This window comes from Sparus aurata, chromosome 2 (assembly GCF_900880675.1).
Source record: "Sparus aurata chromosome 2, fSpaAur1.1, whole genome shotgun sequence".
Lineage (NCBI taxonomy): Eukaryota > Metazoa > Chordata > Actinopteri > Spariformes > Sparidae > Sparus > Sparus aurata.
The window spans coordinates 29,106,522-29,131,338 of NC_044188.1; the positions used below are offsets into that span (position 1 = coordinate 29,106,522).

General features: G+C 40.2%; 1 protein-coding gene across 10 annotated transcripts in view; it reads right to left on the bottom strand.

The window, feature by feature from the left end:
* Nucleotides 1-24,817, bottom strand: part of clcn2b (chloride channel, voltage-sensitive 2b) — a 184,915-nt gene that overhangs the window by 15,196 nt on the left and 144,902 nt on the right. The gene's annotated exons all lie outside the window — the stretch shown is intronic.

Here is a 24,817-nt window from a genome sequence, read left to right on the forward strand (position 1 = left end):
TTTGTACTGTTCATCTTCGCCTCCAGCACTACATCTGTGCACAGAAGGTAAAATGACATACAGAAAAGACATAATCACCAATGCAAAACATCGGTGTTACACAGCGCTGCTGTCTTGAGACAGATGGACAGAAATGGAATGAGTGACTAAAGGAGCGACTACAGTACATTTAATGAGTGCGGGGGATGTGATGTATGAGATGTCAGAGCAGATGATCATTATAATGATGGATCTGCAGCGCACTCAGAGCTCACGGCCCATAACTGACAGGATAACACTGCCAACGCTGTGTGACAAGCTGGAGTCAAACTAGCAACCCTGAGCACTGAGAATACTGCATGATGGAATATAAAGCTGACTGTGTGAGAGTGCTATTGCAGGGTGTGTTTGCAGCTCTGAGTGTGTGTGTGTGTGTGTGTGTGTATGTGTGCGCGTGTGTGTGTGATGGGCTGTGAAATACGATTTCAAAGTGTTTAGCCATGTGCTTGTGTGCAGGTATTTACTTTCTCAGGATTGAACACAGGAGAACATGAGTGTATATGTGTGTGTGTGAGAGCGAGAAAGGAAGAGCAAGTGTGACCCAGGGGCTGATGGGAGCCCTGAGCTCATTTATCCTCATCGCTGCGGTGGCCGACCTGTCGGTAACCCTAGCAACTGTTGCCGCGGGGTAGAAACAGGCGCCCTACTGTAGCTCTATGCAAGCAGAGGTCTGATGTGCCTGGAGTTGATGAGACTAAACAAACAAACACACACACTCACACACAACACTTTATCTCTGCTGTCTCACTGATCATTCGGCTTGTCACAAGGGCACTTTGAATGTCGCCAAGATACACTGTTGTTCCAGGGGTAAAATGTAAACTAAAGCAGGAGATCTAATCATTTGATATGTGTGTGTGTGTGTGTGTGTGTGTGTGTGTGTTTCTGCTGAAAAGGTGTTTGAGAGCGAGAGCGAGAGCGAGAGAGAGAGAGAGAGAGAGAGAGAGTGAGAGAGCGCAAATCTCTGCTTCTGGATACATGACTTAGGCAGAAGGTTGTGTGTGTGTGTGTGTGTGTGTATGGGCAGTGGGACAGTGAACTTTGTCAGTATGCATGCGGCTGACAGTGAACTCAGAGGAAATGTGTGGGCATATTCAAATGAGATTTGAATGAGCATGTGTGAGTGTGTGTGAGAGCCAGAGTGACTCCAGAGTGCTGACAATAGGCCGATGAAGCTGTACTGCTTGCTTCGCTGTTTCTGTGACCAGACATAGATTAGAAACGTCCATTGCTCTTCCTTTCCCTCCCTCCTGCTGTGATCCATCTTCGGTGCCATCCAGTGACCCGATAACCCAATCAGTGGCAACTATCCAAGACTAGGTCAGCAGTGGACACACACACAATCCAGCACCAAAGACTGCTGCATCACACACACACACACAGTAGGATAATGAAACCAGATAAAATAAATGTTGATGAGAGTTTTTAAAAAGAGCCCTCCAGGATTTTAATATGCCTATAGTAGATAGGAGTGGTCTTGGTAAGGCATTCTATTTATTTTTTCTATCAATTTTTTACTGAAGTAAGGTTTATGTAGCACTTTGTCTTCTAATCCAAATTCAAAACAAACAAAATGTGACCTGAAAGCTAGGTCAGGGGCTCATAGTTTTTTATAATTTACCTTCTGGGGATCATATATGTCTGTTTTGCAGACATGGAAAGGCCAGGTCTTACCACTTCTATTTGTCTTCTTTAATCTATCTATTGTCCCTTATTCCTTTTAATGCTCTTTATTTCTCAGATGGGATCTCTTCTTCCTATTGTCCTTTGTTTTTACTCTTTTATGTTTTGCATTTATTTTTAAATGTATTTATTAATTTTTGCCTGTTTCATCACTTTCATTCCTACATTTTCTTTTCTGTCCTCTTGTTTTAACTCACCTCGAACAAGACTTCCTTGTGTTTGGTCTGACTGTTGACTGTTTATTTTCTAATACTGTCTTCCTGCTGGAGTTCACTGCTTTTGCTTGATTGTCAAAGCAATTTGTAAACTATTTGTAAACTACATTTGTAAAGTTATAAGTATAAATAAAAGTCTGCACAAATTTGAACTGCAATCATCCAATTAGTAAAATTCATGACAATATGATAGTTACAGGAAACCATAAATGCCACTTGAATTCATTCGCTGGGGACCTTGAACGTCTTGACTTATTGTTAGCAGTGAACACATTTTTCTGAAAAGAAAAATTACTTTCAAATTTTTCAAACGCTTTGATACGCACAAACTAAATTCCGTTACTCTAATGGTGCAGACAGAAATCGGAGAGTTCCTTGGGAGTTCTCTGCATGACATGTACCACTCTTTGACCATATTCATACTTGAGTCCAACTGATACATTGGGCGAGTAAAATAATTGCTGCCGTACCATTTTATAGTAAGAAACGTGATTTTATTGAAATATGCACGTACGATTTGTGATCATTTCTGTTTTAAAAATGTCCTCAATCTACACAGATGATCTCAACACAAACAGACACTTTTATTGATGAGACTCTGATGCTCTGAAGTGCCTGTTAGCAGCAGTCTGTCTGGATGTGGGTGTATTCCCTCATCGTTATCATTAGGATCTTCCAGTCTGCCCTCTGAAGAGCTGTTTCAATTGGTACAGGCATGACAAAAGGCGCTTTCAAGCTCATCTCTCATGTTTAAGCTCTGTATAGTAATGTCTGTTATTTCTTTAACTTCTGCCTGTGCCACACAGTGCAAAAGTGCAACAAGGAAACATTGCGACAATGTTATTTATCACTAATGTACAAGCAATTAGGTGCTAATTTCCTTTGCTGCTGATGCTCACTTTGCTCATTGCTTTAAAAGGTTATTGGTACCTTATCTGTGAATCTGATTGGTTGTAGATGCTGTAACACAATATTGAAAGTCATCATTAACGACTTTGTTCAAACCACAGGGGTGTGAACAAAAACAGGGGCTGTGAAGTAGTTGCAAAAGATTCTGGAAAAGTTGTGGGTAGTTAATTGTTAGTTAATGATCCACTATGCTGCAGCAGTGTCCAGCCTTTTTTTTTTCTTTTGGTATAAAAACATGAGAATATCTGAGTGAAAACCACCAAAAGTTTCATTTTGTAAGTCCTTCTATTGATGCTCTCAAACCCGTGACAAATGACTCTTCCTGAAAGTATCTGAAATTGAAATAGTCAGTATGCCACACTCTTAAGTTCACCCTCTCTCTTGTGTCTCCATCTCTCTGTTGTCTGAAATTATTCAGGAAATGAAAACTTCATCCTGTCCCCTGAATATTGTCCTATCACTGTCACCTATACCCGAAGAACAATTTTAATGGAATTAGTGTCTTTGTTCTACAACGTATAACTTGCTTTCATTGAACCTATTATGAAAGTGCGAACACTTGACCCTAATGATTTTAATAATGAACAGCCTATTTGAAAATTCCCTTTTCTGGCCATATGGTTCACACACACACACACACACACACACACACACACACACACACACACACACACACACACACACTTCGTGTGCCCACACCAAGTTACTACTAGCCAGTTTAAATAAACCTGGTTGCACTGTAAAAACTGGCACTTAGAAACTGTGGGGGATGCCACATTGCACAAAATGCAAATGTTTTTTTTAAAATGCAAAATGGTACTCAGACCCAAAGTTCCCTTAAATGACGTATATAAAAAATGAACTATACTCATGGTGGCATCACAAGGTGTAATGTAACTTTAAAAAATATGTTTTAGAAACTATTGTATTAATATTATTCATTATATTATAATACAGTATTATAATATTTCATATGTTATACAAATCGGAAATATCCAATTGTAATGACCTAATTTGGTAATTTATTCAAGCTGTTGGCATTATGTTTTATTTTGTCAGTATTTCCCACCATTATCAAACAGCATTTTGATCAACTGTCAGGTCACATGTTTTATCTGTGAATATACAGTAACAACTTATTGAAGAGACTAGTTTGTGCGGTGTAAATCCCTACATAGTAAACACTTCTGTGGCATGTATCATGCTACAACTGACTAATTTTGTGAGCAGTTTATGCAAATACAAAATATCATCTTTCGTCTTTATGCTGATGACTATGACGTACAGTATCTGTGCTATGTTCCGAACAATAGAGAAAAGGACACTGCCTTTCCCTCTTAATTGCATATTAGCAATGTATAACAGAATGTCCCTAAATTCTGTGCAGCTGGATGTCAGAAACACTGAACTGTGTGTCATTGGCTTTGGCAGTTGGAGGCTCCAGATGTCACAACAACTTATCTTATTGTCTCCGCCATCACGGATAATTGTGAAAATCTCCAATTATTATTTATAATTCCGTTGGATAAACACAACAAAAAGTATGTGCAATTCTGCTTTTTATTCCACCTGCGAAAACTGGAAATATCAAATAATTTCTCTCAAGTCGTTTATTCCTTCCTTTAACATTTCCTAAAACTTCTTTACAAAATGGAGACACCAGAGTGATTTTCTTTGAGAGCTGTCAAAGATGGACAGTTGAAAATATGCAGACTTAAAAAAAAAGAAGGAATGTGTGTTTCCATGTAAATCCATCAAGAAAGAAAGAATGACACATATTCACTGTCAATCTAAAGAAACAAAAGAACCTCAAAGAAATAAAGGGAGAGAGGAGCAATGCAAAAAAAAAAAAAAGAAAGAAAGAAAAAGGCCCATGAGCCATCATAAATAAAGCATGGAGGCATTACAAAGACGCAAGAGTGGGGGAAAATTAATGAGAAAAACAGCCAGGAGAGACTGGGAGGCTGGGCGGCATCATTTCTTTGAAACAGACTACTGATGTCATTTACCCTCCATCAATATTTCACAGCCTTAGATGGACTGAGAAAAAGGGATCGGGGGGGGGTTACGGGGACGACATATGACAAAGATACTGAAACGGGAGTAAAAGTAGTAAAGATGGACGAAGAACATGAAGCAGAGCTGCAGAGATTAAACCAGATACAGAAACAAAGAAGAACTGTGCGAGTGGAGCTGAAAGAAAGGGAGGGCAGAAGTAATAACTTGATTTCTCTTCTGCTGCGGGGGTGTAACTCAGAAGTCTTTGGAGAAAAATTGCTAAATTCGTTCGTCTATATTCCTGCTCGGAGGGCCTGTGGAGCCTCGACTGATTCATAACAATGCTGTAATCAGCACCGCAATCTGCCACGTGCACTTATACACTGTTGAATGTTAATAATAACTCCTGATGACAGGGGAAACAAGCCCACAGGCTTAGTGTACTGTAAATGCGCGCGCGCACACACACACACACCAAGTGCTACAGGGGTTCATTACTAATTAGCTCACTGCAAGGCAATAATGACTAACATGCTTCCAGGCCCACTTAACACATCTGAAACTTCATGGCGCTAATAACGCACCATCTGTCTCAGCACTGACCATACAATATGCTGCTTATGGGTGCACTTAACCAATCACTGTTTTTAAATTACGGCCAGCAGTGGCAGCAAAGGGCCACTGGAAACTTGACTGGTTTCAAACACTATAAAAATGTAGAGGTAAGGCATAAAGTCAAACACATCCATAAAAAAGGGGGTATATTAATTCGCCGTTATAAATTTGTTCCCTTAGGTCCGTTAGTCATGCCTAAATTAGGGATATGACTTCTGTTGCAAGTACAGAAGCCCACAATTACACAAAAAACACAGATTTTATCCTCGGAAATAATTTCTACTGATGCCGATCTTTATTGTGCAACTGTTTACTAGGGCTGCCCCCAAATACCAAAAAGACCAAAAACTCATTAGCTGACCAAAATTTCATTGGTTGATTGGTTGCATGAAAAAAAAAATAAAAAATTTGGAGCCATATCTTGTCAAAATTAAGTCAAAATCTATGTGACTGGCAGCTGGCCTGTGTATAAAAGGCTGGAGGGCTTTTAATTTGAAGGGCCAGATACAGGAAGTCGTGACACTCACTCACTCTTACTCACACGGCAGGTCCCTTCGATATCGAGGTTAGACAGTTAACAATTAGTAGCCAACCATGTCGGGAAAGACGTCTAAAATATGGGATCATTTTGAAAAGAAGAAGGATGACCCCAAGAAGGTGACATGCAAACTTTGCACGAAAAACTTCGCCTATCACTCCTCCACGACGAACATGATGTACCACCTTAAACATGTAAGTAGCCTAGCTACCTGCCCATGGCGGCCCGAACGTTTGAAAGCAGAAATAAATACATTTTAGAATTGTTATATGCGCTAGTATTAGACTATTTGTGTGTACTGGGGAAGCTAAATTATCCAGCTCACTGTGTTTTACTTATTGTGTAAATCTCTCTACAGGTGCATCCACTTTACTGCGGAGATGACACAGCGCCCTCCACCTTAAAAAAAAAAAAAAAAAATATATATATATATATACACACACACACACACACACACACACATACGACCATTGGTAGACCAAGAAAATCCTTGGTCGGGGGCAGCCCTACTGTTTACTTGACAATAAAAAGAAGTGCGACTATATATAGGGGAGATTTATTTCTCCTATTTTAGGAGATAAATATGTCCCCACTAGCATGCTCAATCTAAAATATGTCATGTGCGGTTTGTCTCTGTCTTACTAGAAACAGGTTTGATTACAGATACGTGGATGCAAGTATGATCTGTGTTTTAAGGTGCAATTTGTGATAAATGGCAAGCAATAGAAATAGAGGATATAACTGCTGCTCAATATACTCTGTAATGTATCTTTTTTTGGCTGTAGTGACTTGTTGCCATTAGCAATTAGCTCAGCTAGCCTTGGAGCTCAGTGGCCCTATCAGCTGCTAGAGTTAGCAGCTTCACAGTGAACACAGCTGGACACCAGACTGACCACAGAGACTGAGGCCAACAATCTATCAGGTAAGAGTATTTTCACCTCCTTTTCCTCTGTGAATTGAGGATTTATTTCAACCACACCAGAGGTGATTGGGGAAAGACAGACCAGGACTGTTTTGATGAGTTTTATTTTGTTTCTTTTGAGACTGTTGAAACTGTCTCTGGGCTAGAGAGAGCAGTAAAGCTGGATGTCTGAAGGGTGGGCTGCCGCCCCTCCACGGGCAGCCAGGTGGCAAAACTCACCTTGCCAAAAAGTAGTAATGTTTACTGCATTTTAATTATCGCTGTGATCGGCATCTCCCGGTTAATTCTATGAAGGTTCAAACTATTGCCTCTTGCAATACATTGTGGTATTACAAGACAGGACAGGATGGGGCTAGCTGGTTAGCATGCTAACGTCAGTAGACATGTACATAGAGGACACTGTCATAATGTCAGCACTGTTGGTGGCAAGTTGATTTTTTTATGTTTAAAACTTAAATTATGGCCCTATCATACAAATGTCCCCTTTAAAGTCATCACCAGTTACAGATGAGTGAAACAAAGCACAGTATACACATTTCCCTACATTATGATTCGGCTCCAGCTACTTCAGTACCAGTCTTTTGGCTTAAAATGGTCCATGATTCGATTCAGGTCTGCACCTATAGTGCTCTTCACAGCCCACTTCCTCTTTTCTCATGTTTCCAGTCTGTATGTCTACAATCACTCTTATAAAATTGGCAAAATGGCAAAATCACCAGTAAATTAAATTCTATTTCAATTACACAGAGCCGTTCATAGCCACAGACCTTATTTGAATAAAAGAAAACTATTAGGTAAACCCAGTTTCTATGTTTTATGTGCGAAATTCAAACTTAACAAATGTCTGTTTTTTCTCCGATTTACCAACAAATTCTCCAAGTATCTATCTGTTGAATTAAAGGTTACATTAACATTGATCAGCAGTAAGTAGTGCTGTTGTCCTGGGAAGTTTAGATTGAGCCTGTTCAAAGACAGAAATGTCACGGATGTGACTGCATCTCTCTATTAGACTCTCTGGATTTCATTTCACTCCCTGACTGAATTTGCTCTCACATAGTAGCTCTCATTAATAATGTCCACTGCTGCTGAAATAATATTCAACCTACAGTTTACTGAGGAAGGAAAAGTTGCAGGGAACAAAAAAAAAGGAAAAAGTAATCCCTCAAATGGATCCTTTTAGATAAACTATGTTTGTTGGAACCTGTTTGGTAATTAGCAGTGCAGTTCTGAAGCAGCACAAAGGACTAGTGGCTTTAAGGGTTCAGAGCTCAAACGACGACTGCAATTGTTACACATGAGTTCCCCATGTAATATTAGTCTCCCCCATGCAACTTTTGAATGTCCTTATAGCCCCACTGTAAGGTACCTAGTGATTAATAGCCCTAATAATACATGTTATGTTGCTCGAACAGTGCCACATGCTGTGGTGAATCAATCGATAATAAGATGTTTATCCATTTTGAATTTCATTCAAATGAAAACGATCGTGTAACAGTTACAGGTTTTGAAAGTTTTTTAATATTCTGGCCTTTAATGCGGCACCCCATCGGGACAATCAATGAGATTCTGAACTGACAAGTGCAAACATGCTGTGTTATTGCTCAGAAACTACCTCAAAAACAGACAGACCATGTAATAAGCAGTACTCTTGCTGCAAATGTGTGAAACTAGTACAATTTCTGATGAATCTTTTTCATTACTACAGTTGAAGCAATGTGTTTCGTCAATCACCTCAAAGTAAAGTTCCCTCCGGTTTCACACAGCCTCAGTGGTCTTATGCTGCCACACAACTCAACATGAGCACTGTGTTGTCATGGTGTGAAATACGCTCCTGAGGGCCCATATTTTACGCCACCAAATGATAAAACACTCCCAGCGCGCCTCCTCTGTTCCTAATTTTGAACTTTGCATTGTGTTGCTCAAGGCAAGTCTGACTTCTATTGGGAAACTAGGCAGCGTGGATTGTATTATGGAACCAAAGTGCTGAATTTTGGGAACATTTTCTTATGCCATTTCATAGCCGAGACTGGTCAGTTCAATAAATAAAAAAAATAATGCTGGATGTGGTGTTGGGGTTGAGAGCCCTTTGAGATCCACTGGACAAATTTGACAGGAGCAGCGTGTGAGTTCAGAACACAGTCTCATCAGTGTTTTTCTTTAATAATGAATAAATTAAGATTTCATGGGGTAACTTCGCAGCTGTGTACCAGGAGTTTACACGCAGGCCTTTGAGCGATAAGTGAAGAATGATCTAGCACCGCTCTGTGCTTGTGAATGACTGAAAATGTGTACAGACTAAAATAATTGTCATTGACATGTGAAACTAATGGAGCTGCTAAAGTATATATCATTAATAGTTCTAATAAAGTTACACTGACACAACAATGACTGAGCATTAAAAGGGATAGTTTAGTGTGTTCTTGTATTATATTTACATTCACGTGACACTGGGGGAAAAACTGTACATTTCAATTACATTCTGTGGTTTAACCTAACAGTTTAGCTTTGGTATATAGTTCACTGAAGGTCTCCCATCTCACTGGCCACTAACTCGTTGGAATTGCCATCACTGAATTACCAGACTTTTCAACACTGTCTGTTTCTGCTCTTCTGGAAACCAAAATGAGGATTTCTACTGTCAGCCAATTAAATCTGGTGAATGCACATATTCACATATGTTTAATTCACTGAGGCCTGTACTTTATAAAAAGAAATCTGAATAACGTTAGGACTGCCATCCATACAAAAGTACCTAAATCAGTAATCGGGGGTCACTTTCACATCACAACATCTTTAATCCAACTACCTATGCTGCTCCCACTGTCAGCAGACACTGAGCTGCCACCACAGTAACGCCGGTGATGATACATGGTGGATACATAAATCAGTCGCATGATTTGTCTAAGGGTCATTCCACGCCAACTCGCTTCTGAGCTAAATTTCAGCATTTTTGTGAGTCTGTGTATGTATATTCTAAGCCTCAGCAATCGCTTATTGATCACAGGATCAGATTTAAATGCGTCCTGAACATCAGAGAGACTCCAGGGAAACTTGGCGACATGCTTTCATTTAAATAGCTGTTGCTTAGTGGTTACAGTAATCAAATTAAAAACATCATGTAAAATTTTACCAGGATGAAGCATCTATCATTTTCAAAAATTAACTACACTAGTTCTGGTTCTGGGTAGTATTCATACAATTCTTTCACATCTAGAAGTTATTTGATCCCGCATAAAAAAAATCAGTGCCACAGATCTTGCTTAATATAGCTTCAGAACTGAAGAACACACTTTTGGGGTTATTTTGATTTTAGATATTCCCAAGAAGGATTATTTCAACTTCCGTGAAACTTTTGTATGTGGAAGTGTTTTGTGAACACACCTTTAAGACAAGTATCAAAACTTCTGTTTCTTTAATGTCTGGGTGGTCGAGTCGCAATGAATCAGAAACATGCAGCTTTTAATAGCTGTGACTTTAAACAGTTTGAAATGTGATTAAAAGTTCCACTGTGTGTGTTAGTAAGCACGTTATAAATCGTATCTGTCCTTGAGCCTTCATACTGGAAGTAAAAGTAAATATTAGGGAGATTTGTGGATAGCATGCTCACCCCGTGGAAGCTCTTTAAGATGGCTGGTGGCTCCTAGTGAATGGAATGACATTATATGGGATGAGAAAAATAATCTCATGATGATTTGACTTAATAGATTAAGAAAGAATCACTGATGCTGATGAATGGACAAAGATCAAATATGTGAATGTGCTTTGTCTGAATGCATGATTATGTAATACGTAATGGTGTTTGATTTTCAGAAATCAATGTCTGATAATTTTTCATGCAACGCTGGATGTTCTTGTATCGTGGAATCATTTTTCTCAATTTACAATCAGACACTTGTTTCATTGATTGACATGCATCGCTGCTGGAGCGTATGTGCTCACTGGTAATTGGACAGCAGGCTACATCCCAGTTTGTGGTGATATTTTCCAATACCTTCTGGGACTTCTCATGCATCATCATTTCATCCGAGCTGTTGCTGGAATGCTGTCATTCAAATACCAGCCTGCACCTAATGAAGAGATATGATGCTCCTATCTGGATATTTAACGCTGCATGCACGGAGGAACTCGCCCCAACACGCCCAACCCCCCGCCCAACCCTCCTGCACATTAAACACACAGAAAACCACGTTTTTTTTCATCAATGACGACAAATGCGATGGGATTTTAGTCACTCCAGAAACAAGCGGAGGCCTGCTCTGGGAGGCTGTCACTGATTGGACGTCTCAGGTGACAAGGCTGATGATGGACGGCACGGCATGCTTGGTTGAACAGCCTCTTCCTTGTAGTTCCACTTGACTACAATTTAACCACATCTTCATTTTAAAAGGAGAGTAATTTGACCTAATTTACCAGAAGACTGATAAAAAGAGGGCAGCTTGAGAGAAGCTATATTTAACAGGACTATATAACCCACTTTAAAATGTATGAACAATCAAACTGAAAGAATGATGGCTCGGAAATAACAGCTTATTTTTTTTTAAATCTATTAACGGGCTATATTAAAAAAGAAGGACACATTTTTTGGTCCTGATAGTCAATTCTTATGTCTAAACAATGCGAAAAAAAAAATAGTCTGAAATATAAAAAAAAACACAGTCAAAAGTATAATGCAACCATTATATTGTAAAATAATCAAATATAGCTTTTAAGGCTCATTATTATGAAACTACATTTGGTCCCGCTTAATTTCAAAACCTGATTAGTAATTTTACAATGACGCTCAACCACTTTATGAAGTCTACTTTAACATTTAAGTTCAGTAGTGAGGTTTAACAGTTTATACAATTGAACATTAAAAAAAAAAACGCGGTTGTGACATTAATACAGACTACAAACAGACCAAAAAAAATAAATAAGAACAGGATGATATAAATAACGTTATAGTAAAATAAGTGGTGTTTAAGAAATTCTTCGTTTTTTTAAAGTAAGTGGTGACATTGTCTATTCATATATCAATACGAATAGGTATGTCAAGATGTACTAGTTGAAAAGTAGATAACTATCGAAATCAATACACTCAGGACCCACGAAAATAAGACTTTTAGGGGGTGTGTTAAAGTACTTTTTAATTCTGAGCACATTGGGTCTCCATAAATGGTTACCCAACTGGGTCAGGCATACACTTTGGTTTAATTTAGGGCATTTAGCATACGCTTTACAACGCTTTTATACAAAGCGATTTAAGTTACAATAACTACATTTGTCACTTACAATTGGTTTTATCATTCGCATAAATGTTTTAATTCTGCCTCTTCTAATCGTAAAAGGTTGGTACACTATTAAAATGACTTAAATATAAATTAAACACTACACATTAAAAGTCCTCTAGCAATAGTTAAAAGTTAGAGACGTTTTCTTTGTAGAAAATTGAGAAAATCCCATTGAAAACGTGTGATTGGTCTGGTAGTACTGTGCATATTTTCTCCTACAGCATCTTTTATAGATCATTAAGAGAAGCATGATTTAATTCTATGAAAGCATATGATGCACATTTGGCATTGCCAATTGGCAGTAGTGGTATTTTAGTTGGCAAGTGTTTTATAACCCCGACTGACCATTGACCAATGAGAACAGGTTAAACTGAATGGATCCTAGCTTTTGCCAATCACATAAGCAACTACAGAAGTGACAGGTCAGAAGGCGGGTTATAGGCTGTACAGAAAGGAGGGTGTTCAACACTTTTTAGCACGATGACACAGACGGGCCTTAGGCTGAGCCTGGCCCAGATCACAGTCCATCGGCAAGTTCGGGATTAGCCCTGGAATGAAATGGCAGGGTGACAATCAGTTGATTGGCTGATGAACCTGTTGTTGGGCGGATTCCACGCATTTGGGTAGCCCAAATCGGTGGCTCTTACCACAACGGATAATCCGGACTCGTTTGGAGGGGCCTCCTGTGCTCAGGAGACGTGGGGCTCTCCAAGTTGTTGTTTTTCTTCCAGGTAACAGAGACAAGCAAACACGTTATCAACAACCTCAACCTAAGTTGACTTTGCAAAAAAACTTGCAACGCCAATTTGTTATGACTTCACTGCAATGCTGAAAAAAAAATATATAATTGGAATCTTTTTTACGTGAAACAACCATTTGCAGGTGCAGGAGTGAAGATTTTTTTTTCTATGACTTTGCAGGATGCAAGGCTGAGATGAAGTGAAAATGTTTTATGTTGAGGCGGAGATGCTGTGTGTGTGTGTGTGTGTGTATATCTGTATATGTCTATTTGTGTGGGGAGGTACTGTACTGGAGAGCGTGAAGGACTGTATGTGAGAGATAGCATAAGACTTTGTGGGTGCACAGAATGTGTGAACAACAGGATGTGAGGATGTGTGTTTGTGTGTGTGTGTGTGTGTGTGTGTGTGTGTGTGTGTGTGTGTGTGTGTGTGTTAATTTCATGGAATGTGTGATGGTGGTGTTGTTATTGGGTGCACACAAGGACACGGCTGTCTCACCTCCAGGCCTTCTGTCTCTGGACTGGCGCAGAAACAGGTTCTTTAAAAGCATGCCCCGAATTATCTTGTGGGCCTGAAAGAAAGACAGGAAGAGATGCAAAAAACAATAAAAACAAGCAGATATCTTTGGTCTCCGTCTGTTTAGATACTATAATTAGTGGCCTTCTGTTGCAGACCTTATCCTACTGGTTGCATCTAAAGAAACATTACAACAACTGCTGTGCCATCTGCAAAAAATCTGTCACACATGGGCCTTGTGGATGAATCAAGAGAAAAACCAAGATGGGATTGATAGGGACCGACCAAGTAATAGCTTATGAAACATTTCTTAACCAAGGGACATCTGTTACTTCAATCAGGGCTGAAACAGACAGATTATCTGGACACTGAGTGACCATAGACTGAAAAAGATACACACAAAAAAAAGGCAGACTAAGTAACCACCTGACCTTAATGTACCAACATAACAAACCAGTGAAAACAGACAGTATCTGTTCTGCAACAAGCCGAGGCAGGCACATGTCCTGCTACAGTGCAGTCAGAAGGACACAGAATCTTCACAGAAACTCACCTGCCAAGTGTTTGACACAGACCAAAAATAAATTCAGTTATTTACTTGGAGAAGAAACTATCATTGCTACACAGCAAAACCTGTCTGTCACAGCCCAGGAGGAAACTGTGCAACCACACATGACATTCGACTAACTCTTCCTAGTGTAAGGTGATGGCATGACATTTTGTGCAGACATTCATGGTCCCCAGAGGATGAAATCCTTTGACTTTGGTGGCTTTTTAATTGAATATCTTAACAATTATGGATGGATCGCCATAAAATCTGGTTAAGCCATCACATAGTGGTCCATGAATATCAAAATACAAAGTTCACTAGTATTATGATTTACAAAGAACCACTCGCAAACCAATGACATTCCATTAGCACACTGCACATCACGATTAACATCCAAAGTTGATGCAAAGACGTGAATAGACGAAAGACTAGACAAATGACACCGTACAAATTACGCAAATATGTGAAAGTCACCTCATTTGTGCGAGATGAAAACGTTCAACTTTTAGGCAAAAAATTCTGAATGTGTCGCACTGCTTTGTCTGTTTTGTGTGGGGATGGCGGGCGTAGCCTGGGAGGGGCGGAGCCACTTATTCTACCATTATTCATTATGGTATAGTCATCAATGAATTACACAAAATGACGTTTTGAATGCAACTGTAAGGTGTACACGTGTTGAGCAGGGGCGAGGTCTTAATGCTTTTTTGTTTAAATCAAGACAGTTGTTGTCAGTCAGGCCTAAATAGTTCTTCTTCATTTAAGAGAAGAATAGAGAGATGGGAGTGATAGAGATAGAGAGAGAGAGAGAGAGAGAGGACAGTGAGGTGCCATCAGTGTTAGTGAGTTGTTAAGAGACAGAGAGGGTCATTAAAGACACTCCTTCTGGATCTATTGAATCTCCTCTTATTTTCCTTTTGATTGCCTCATCTATCTAGTCTCTCTGTGGTGTGTGCGGTGTGTGTGGTGTGTGTGTGATAATGTTGCTGTAATGGTGTGTTTCTTACTGGTAGGGATCTCCGTGGGTCGCTCTACCACAGAGGATCTCTTCAGTGCTGGTTTGAGGGGCTTCAGAGCAACGGGACGAACAGGACTGAAGGTTGACTCCTCAGTCGAGATCTACACACACACACACACACACACACACACAGGCACACACACACGCACACGCACACACACACACACACACACACGGATGAGAAACAACGTTCAAAACTGCGTAGCCCCAATCCTACTTAACAGCTCAACCCCATTCTCTCTCTTTCTGTGGACTCATTAGACAAATGGATGTAGTTCTTCGGAGTGATGAGATGGAGGCAAATCAATAGGGGGAAACAGCAAAGAAGAAAACCCTCAAAAAGAGAAGAAACCAGTGAGAGCCTTGATGTAAGATTACTTGAATTCAATGACTCTTCCATGCTGGTACTTACAAAACATTTTTGCTGGGTCATGCTAATGCCTGTCTGAAGTTAGGGAACATTTTGGTTTTAGTCATAAAAGGTTTCACAGATCAAATGCTTGTGTGAGACTGGTTAGAAATGGATCCAGCTGTTATTCAGTGAAGCTGTTGTTCATTAATATTTCTAAAATACTGGGCTGATATAGTCTTTAATTTAATATTGGAATTTCTGTTCCCACAGTCTTCGGTTTTGTCTTTTATTTAGTATTATAACATTGTTTCCACATACACGCACACGCACACGCACACACACACTTCTTCCAATTCACACATCAATGCCTAAGGGCTTTCTACTCAGCCACTGCAAACAGACGAAAGAGTAATGTAGACATTTTTTTTTTAATATTTAATATTTTTTAATAATGCTAGATTTTAAGCACTATAGTGCAGGACCTGGCACCAGTTTAGGCATCTACCTTAAACTGTGACCGTCTTTGTTTCACACAGAAAACTCACAATTTCCATATTACTGTTATATATGGCTTAATGAAACATGTTAATAGTGCTCTGAGTTGACAAACACAATGAATTCCAAGTTCTCACCATCCTTCTCTTTGAGTACAGAACAGTTAAACGACTCAGAAACAGACCCTGAAATGTCCCTTGCACTCAGTTTACTCACTTTAGAACATGGACTTTTACTTTAAAATCATTCAAAATCTGGAGAGTGCTTTTACTTTGTCTCATTTGTCAATTAATGGTTTGTGTCTATGGAGGTGGTACTCCTTTCCTTTGAGTCATAGTGACCTTATTGCTCAAGGTAACAATGCAGCTGTGCTTTAGTCTGACACAAAAGCAATATTATCAATATTGTTGATCATATCCAAATATACAAAATGGGAACTGGAAGGCTTTGACTGGCTAGAAACATCTTTGTCAGCTAATGTCAGCCCAGTTTCCAGTTCACTTGCCTAGCCAATCCTTCATTTTGCTTTATAGGCAACTTGTTAAAGATAATTAAGTGTTTCCATTACACCACACTTCCTCTCTCCACCCGCAGTGACCTCTGACCTGGAAGCGGACCTCCTGACTGACCCGCTGGCTGCCATCGTCGCTGCCTGGGTTTGACATGACTGACAGGCGTTTCTTCTCCGCGACGGCTCGTTCCCTGATGTACTCTAGCCGCTTGGGGCGACCGAGCTGTTGGGAGAGCAGCGACTGGAGCTGGGCACGCTCGATGGAGCCCAACAGGATCATTGACTCTGGGAGAGGAGAAACAGATAAAGGAAGGAGGTGAGAGGAAGAAGAGCAGAAAGGGTGGAGAGCAGTAAACAGAAGAAAGAAGATGAGGAAAGTGAGAAAAATGAAGGAACAAAGGAAGAAAACAGAAAAGGACACGGAGGGTGACAAGAGACAGCAAAAACTTGTTTGGGGAGGGAAGAGTGAGCAGACTGCAGGAGATTCCAAAACATGTTGCAGCACTGCGGAGAGCTCAGCTGAGTTACATAACAAGAGCCCAGAATGCAGTGAATGTGTAATAACTAGCGGAAGTGAGTGAGTGAGTGAGTGGTGTGTGTGTGTGTGTGTGTGTGCAAGCGGGTGGGTGGGGGGGTGGCAGCTTGCTTGCTTTAAGTAATTGCCTTTGTGACAGTACGTGCTGATTATGTATTTGGTTAAATGCCGCAGCTAATTGTTCCTGCACGATTGAATAATTGAGACAATGCTGGAATACCAAATTTGCACTTCAGTGAGACAGCAAGTGCAGCACCGTCAGCAAGCTGTACCCTGACAAGTTTGTCAATCAATCAATCACCCTAATGAGCAAGCCACCAAGGTCGCTGGAGTTTGTTTAAGGTACGGACTGAAGGGATGCTCAGTCGAACAACATCAGCAACATTGAACACTGACATCAATATCTCATCAAACAACACACTGTATTCACATGTGTGATATGATCTTTGTATTGTTACATGCTGTTTTCACACTGTTTGCTAGGGACTTAGTATGATACATTATTATCTACTTCTTCCAACTGTAACACAATCAAGGCTACTGCTGCTTGCTAGGGAGTGTTAAAAGTTTTCGGTTGGGGCATAAATGCTGCCCTTCAAATATCTGATGAAAGTTGATGACTGGTCTATAAATTATTAGCTTGATGAAATGGCATGGGAGGCAGGGCATTTCCCCAAGTTTGTTTAGCATACTCAATACTTTGATTTAATCTTGCAAGAGGACACGAGCCAGCACTGTTTGGATTCCTCCGAGTCATTTACATTTACAGTCCATGCAGTGCAAATGATGCCTGAATGTAAGCTCTGACAAAATCACAAGTTTTAGAGGTCTAAGACAAAGTTCCTGTGAATTTTTAAAGAATCCATAAGACAGACAGACTGATTTGCTGATTATGATTGTGTAAAGATGTTTAAATATGTCCTGGGAAGTTTAAAATTATACCACCATCTAAACCAACACTTTCAATAAACAGTTGATACTTGATGATGTTAAGAAAGAAAGTATACATAACATTTTAAACATTTAGAAACACCAGAAAAATCAGCTGAGTTGTTTATTTTAATGTAGATACAAGTCCATTTATTTTTTCCTGCATGTGCAGGAATACAGAAAAAATTGCACATCTGAATCAAAATCGTGATATGCATCGTGATGAGATGGCATTGGTAAACTTTCTGCATTAGTCATGATGGAACTGGAGTGTGTATGTGCTGTACTGCATATTATCTATCAGATTACATACTGTATATAAACTGTATATTATTTATACAACAAGGAAAAGTAAGTCAATTAGTTACTCTGTGCGTATAAAAATCTTCAATTTCTAAAGTTCTTAGAATTAACTAGTAAGGCATCTCCCTCTCTCCATTTTATGTGTGCGTGTTTGTTTGTGTGCGTCTCACCAGCTGATTCCACAAGTGCCAGAGTCTTGAGGTGGCCCGTCAGCAGGACGTTTTGCAGATCTCTGTAGCAGCAGTTGAGTGTGATGTACCGCACGTCTCGCACCATGATGTCCTCCACACGAATGTTGTACTTCCTGAGAAGAGAAAAAGGGAAAATGATGCATTTTTCCATTATTTTCTTTTGGGAGGTACGTGTTTTTTGGGCAGGACACTTCTCTCTCAAAGCTGGGGGGGGGGGGGGGACATAAACCATGGGCTGCTGCAGCAAGGGAATGGCCTCTGTACATGGGACACACACTCTACCAACTGAGTGCTGGTCTGAGAATTCATCAAGTGCTTACAGAGATAAGGAATAGATAAGCTGAGAAAAAAAACTGTGAGAGGAAGAAGATGAATCCATAAAATCCAAGTAACATTTCCCTAAATAATCTAAACATACACACTGCTAATTTTTTTAATCTAATATAATTTTTGTAATGAAAACTTTTGTAATGGCAAATCATGCCACTAAATTTACAGAACTGTTCTTTTAGCTTGTTCAGTTTAGTTGTCATAAATGTTGCCCAGCACAGATCTGTAACCACGCACTCTCCTTCATATTCCATGCTGACAGCGCATCCTTCCTCCAGCTGACCGGTCAGTCCAATAACACGGTACACTGTTGACACGTCACTCGGATGTTGGCGACAGTGACGCCATGGCCATGTGTACAGTAGGGGGAAGTGGGTGACATTGTGTGAGCAGATCTTGCCTCAGCAGAATCGTACGCCCCGGTACACTAGTCATAAACACTCAGCTCTCTCTTCCTGCCCAAGCTTGCCAAAACCTGCAAACATGACAGCAGCCGCTCGATGGATTCCGCTGCCAAGCCCCATAGCTGTGCCAGGACGCAGAAACTGGCCAAGCCACTGCTCCTTGTTGTGGTGACAACTCAATGCACTGACCTCTCTTGAAATACAAAGTTAATTTGATGACCATCCTCCCCCTTCTGCACTTGAATTAAACAGAGCGCAATGATCCTCTATTAAAAAAAAGCCTGTATATAGCACCAGGGAATGGTACCAACAGAATACTGCACTACAACACAGCCTACTGAAAGTCAACTTTCAGCATGGCCTCAACCCCATCGAACATCCATTCTAAGACTTCTGAACCCTACTGTAGCTGTGCTGCTGTGCTGGGTATCAAGCCATGCAAACAGGGTTTATCTACCTAGGTATAGACATATTTGCTTCCAACTCAATTCAGTGGGGTTGATTGGAAATGTGTTTGTGGCCCTTGAAAATGACTTTGCAGTCAACAGCCTTCATTTTGTCACTTCTGACAGAAGAAATAGTCACAGTAATTAAAAGTCTTCAGTGAGATCTGTGGGTTTTCCAGAGCAATTTCAGGACAGACATCTTGCAGCTGTGATCATCACAAATTAAATTCCATTTACCTTGACTGGTTTTGTTTGCCATATCCTCTGAAATGTCTTACAATCATAGTACAAAGCTATCTCCATGGCTAGTTCGTTACAGAAGGAGGAAAAAATGTTTGTTGTCACTCAAGTAAATCAAACCTGTATTGTGGCAATGTGCAAAGACCCTACTTTGAATTTGGTCTCCAATTTTGGTCGACAATGCTCACTGCTGCTCTACACATAGATGGATATCACCTGTCAGTCAAACAGTGCAGGCCAAACTCTTTTTTTAATTGGATTTTTGATGATCAAGATTGAACTTTTGTAGCTGCTCTTTGTCTTTGTAGCCATGGTGACAATCATTTTATCTAAATAAGGCCCTAATGAAAAATATATTACTTTCTGGACATCAGAAGTTTTTTCCTCTGTGTATTATATATTTATTATCAGTCTGTGATAGGAAGTAGAGAAATATACCCTTAAAATAAACTTCACCCTTGACGAAAGTTCCCTTATTCTGATGCACTGGCAGCCTTGTTTAATTTGCTAGTGGATCTGAAAGAATAACGTAATGCCTGCCTCTAAACTGGCCAAAACCGCTGCCGAGACTAATTTCCCTCGGGATATCAAAGCCAGTTGATGAAATCTGATTGGTTTCCTGCTTAATTGAACCTTCCTCCTAGCAAGGCTCGGCAATACATCTGATCAGCTTGAGCTATTATGCATTAAGCCCGAGCTTATAGATTTGAGCCAAGATAAACAGACTTGTTGAGTTATAATTCCAGGCTTAAAGATCATCCATATTGTCCAGAGAAGAGTGGAGAGGCTCAGGGTGTTGATATGTATGTGTGTGTGTGTGTATATGTGAGGGGAAGGTGTGGAAGCCAATAAAAGGACACTTGTAATGAGCCGGAGAAAATATGATCATCTCCCGCAGCTCTCTGTCAGACAAGTACCAACAACAGTGGACCGAGGACGATCAGCAAACAACTACTGGCCATTATGAAATGCTGCACAATGCGCGCACACACACACACACACACGCGGTGATGTTATGTAATTGTCCCCACACTTTTTTTTTTTTTAAACGCCGCTCCAAACACTGAAGATAAATCCATCAAGAAAGAAGACAAGAGAGTGATCTGAAAAGGGAGAGAAGACGTGGAAAAGGCTTCGTGGGTGTTACTGGGTCTGTTTAGAGAGAAGGAGTGGATAACAGCATGCCTGTAGAAATATACATGTGATCCGTGTGTGTGTGCATACCTACAGAAACTATACACGAATACAAGATAAGAAATGCAATTCTCTCCATGTCATGTGGGTGTGTGAGCAAATGTACATGCCATCATGTGTGTGCACTGCACGGCAGGCGTTACACAATGTGTGTGTGTGTGTGTGTGTGTGTCTGTGTAGGTGGACTGTTGCGTGGGTGTGAGATGGATAATTTCCAGTTTGAGTGAAAACACATTCAGCTTGGAGGGGGCCATGCTGCCTACAGCCTCTTATTCCCCCATCTCCTCCGTTCCTGTATGGTGCAGTAATATAACACACACACACACACACACAGGTAGGAAGACTTGAAAAAAAAAAGTGAATGAATGAGGGAGGGAAGTAGAGGCTGTCTTCACAGTGACTGAAGTTCATAGTGTGTGTGTTATTAAATATAGATGATTCGAGGAGAGGAGATTACAATTTTGTGTGGGCGCTCCTGACAGTTTCTCAATCATCTTTACGCCTCGGCAACTTTTAACATTCTGAAACGTATGTCATTATGTCTTAATAATTTGATTTTTTTTTTATGATAGATGATGGTGTCATGATTTATTTGCACTTTACATGCATGCACACAGAGTCTCACACACACACACACACACAGACACACACACACACACACACACACACACACACACACACGGCATTCTGACAGTTTCTCAATCATATTTATGCCTGGGCAACTTTTAACATTTGCAGACCATGTGTTCATCATTAAGTCTAAATGTTTTGATTGTGTGTTTGATGATTGATGATGTCTGATGATGTAATGACTGTGCTTTTCACACTGCAGACACACTGAACATTTCCCATGTTCCCTGACTTTTCTTATTCAGTTCACTTGTGTTTTTTTAAGGCTTAATTCATTTATATTTACAAATTTTTTCAATTTCTTATATTACATTACATTATAACAGGCTGATGATCTCAACGACTTTTGGATGGTAAGCCCAAAAAGTGAATACACCTACATTGTCTCTAGTTATTCCTAATACACAAGACAAATGCATTCTACAGTAAGTATGGTACGGATGGGCCATTGTTACCTTGCGACAACTGGGGGGGTCTCTAGCTAAAAACAGAGCACCAGCTACACATTACAAGTAGCACCACACTGCACAAGTATTCATCCTTTATGCAGTGACAAATAATAAAGCCTCAGGAAAACACTGTTGTACTCATGACAGAAGTTAAAAATTGATGCAGCAGAAGTATTATTTCTTGTCAAAACCTGGTGCCTACATTGCCTCTTACACAACTTGATAGCCAACAGTCTGGTATGAGATATGGATGCATTATGCTGGTAGCAGCTAAGGCCGGAGATATACTTGATTTTACCAATGCATTTGTGTATGAATGAAGGCTGCCCCTTGTATCCAGCATCCGTTTGGACCATCACTTGTGCACATCCTCAGAAAACTGATGCTAAATGTCCATAAGATGCAACACAACATGAATAGTAGGGGCAGTGTAGGATTAGTATAGGGGTGTGAAGGGGTCAGCTGTCACCAAGTATGTCAGCAGTAGCAGGGACAATAATGATTAGTTTCACAGAAGACGCTAAGATATGCTATCCAGTGGTAACCTCCGGTAATACATGGAGTATAGAGGCAAATATGTGAAAAGCTACCTTCATGAAAACAGCCAGAAAATGGGGTTAAATGCAAGTATATCTCAAAGCAGACACATAGAGCAGGCTACAGAGGTCTCTCACACTTGTTCTAACTCTAATTTTCTTATTTTAAAACTTTGTGTAGCGTCCCCTGGAGACACCAGAGAATTTAAAACAACTTTTTCCACATAAGCAGTAGCACTCAACACCTGTAAATGCACTTTTTCCTTCTCCTGACCGGTCATTTTGCCAATTCATACTTGCCCTGAACAGCTAAGCGTCAGAAGCAGTCTGTTAATCTAATTATCTCTAAATCACTTACAGAGCTTACCTGAACTAAGACCTGTGACCACACCCATAGTCAAATATACTCAGAGGTGGCTATTGAGCAGTCTAGGGGCAAACAACAGCCAGGGAAATAAATAAATACAAACACAGCGATGTGCAGATTTGCTGAGGAACGGCATGTTTTTCAGTTGTGTTCACTGTCACAGTCTGTTTCTGCCTGCCCAGAACGACTTGTTGGCAGAGGCGCACACCCAGACCTCTCCAAAAATGTGTATGTACAACGGGGATATCTTCATTAATTCAGTAAATCTGAAGACACGGATCCAAGATGTGACAGTCATTCAGCTTGTGTGCTTTTCTGGTGGAGCATACAGTAGCAGCTGACTGGCAGATATACATTAGTTGCTTCATCACTGTCAGTCTCAATTCGTCTGCTGCTGTTCAACTGCCAGCCTTTAAACATGCAAAGAAACTTGATATAAACGTTGTTAATGGATTTTGAGCTCTTTCAGGGGGTCCCAGGTGTTAATCAGTGAAGGATTCTCCCAGTTGATACGCGTCCAATGATTACCTGCTGTTTCATGTGGTGACATACAGAGGACAGGAAAATGGACAGGAAGTTGAATAAAAGGACAACAAAGTTAGAGGAAGCTTTAACATAGGACCACCTACTAGCTAAATTTGCATCCTACGATTCCTGAATGTGGTTAGGAAAGTTCTGTTATATTGAAAATCCTAAATGTCAACCTGCACTGAGTGAAGGTAGGATTTTAGACATTACGTCATGATGCCATGTAATTTATATATATTCTACAGAACAGTGAACAGCTAAGACTGTTAAGACTGTTATATTGTAATATCAGCAAGAGGAGAAAAATTGGCGCGACAGCTTAATGGCAACATAGCTCGCATTTCACACAGCTTTCTGTCTTCTCTTCATTCTTTTGGACACAGATGGGACGAGAAAGCGAGGAGGGGACGGAGAGGCCTAAAGGTTGCAGCTGATAATAAGAAGAGACAGAGGAAAAGAGAGCAGTGGAGATAGAGTGACAGAGGAATAGATAACGAAGAGATGGATGGCGCGGGTCAACTGAGGTGCTGATGCAGAAAGTGAAGGACCCAGGAAACAGACAGAGACAAAAGTCTTCAGGGGACGGCCACAGAAAATGATGAACAGATGGAGGATGCAATAACATTTTTCCTCATTACTCCCAACTTGTGGATGACGCATCCAATCTATTACCTCCACCTACACATTGGAAAACATAACATAATCATCTCCAAATAAGTAACGAGATAATATAAAATAAATGAAAAGTACATATGTGTGGACAACAAGCAGCTATTGTGCAGTTACTGGCAATTAAAAGCCACGTATCACTGTTCCACTGAGCCAGGCACCTCCACCCTTGTGTGTCTTTTCGTGAAGCAGATTCCTCTCTGTGACACAGAGTGTACCCTGAAGGTGTGTAGGTGTGCCATTTGGAGCTCAAACCGCTAATTGAAAGCAATTCTTAAAACCATTAAGAATCACTGTGTGAGCTTTACCTATTAATGCATTAGATTAAGACTGGCAACATTCACACAGTATCTAAGCCATTATGTGACTAATTAAAACTCCCTCCATGAGAGAAAGAAACCCTGCACAACAAAAGACTTTCAGCGTTGGCAGGGCTTTAGTCAGACATTATACTGTAGTTGAGATGTTAGCATGCTTAAGTTTGATGACCATTTATTTTATTATTTTATTTCATTTTGTTATTGTTCTGACAGCATCATGCCAATAGGCCAAATTAAATGTTGAAAGCTTGCTAACAACTAATAAGGTTATTTTGTGTTAATTTGCCACCAACTAAAAATGCAGCTAGCATAGCTCTGTCCAAAGGTTGGCTGCAGAAAAGTGGTGCAGACAGACAGACACATAATGTCTTACAGGG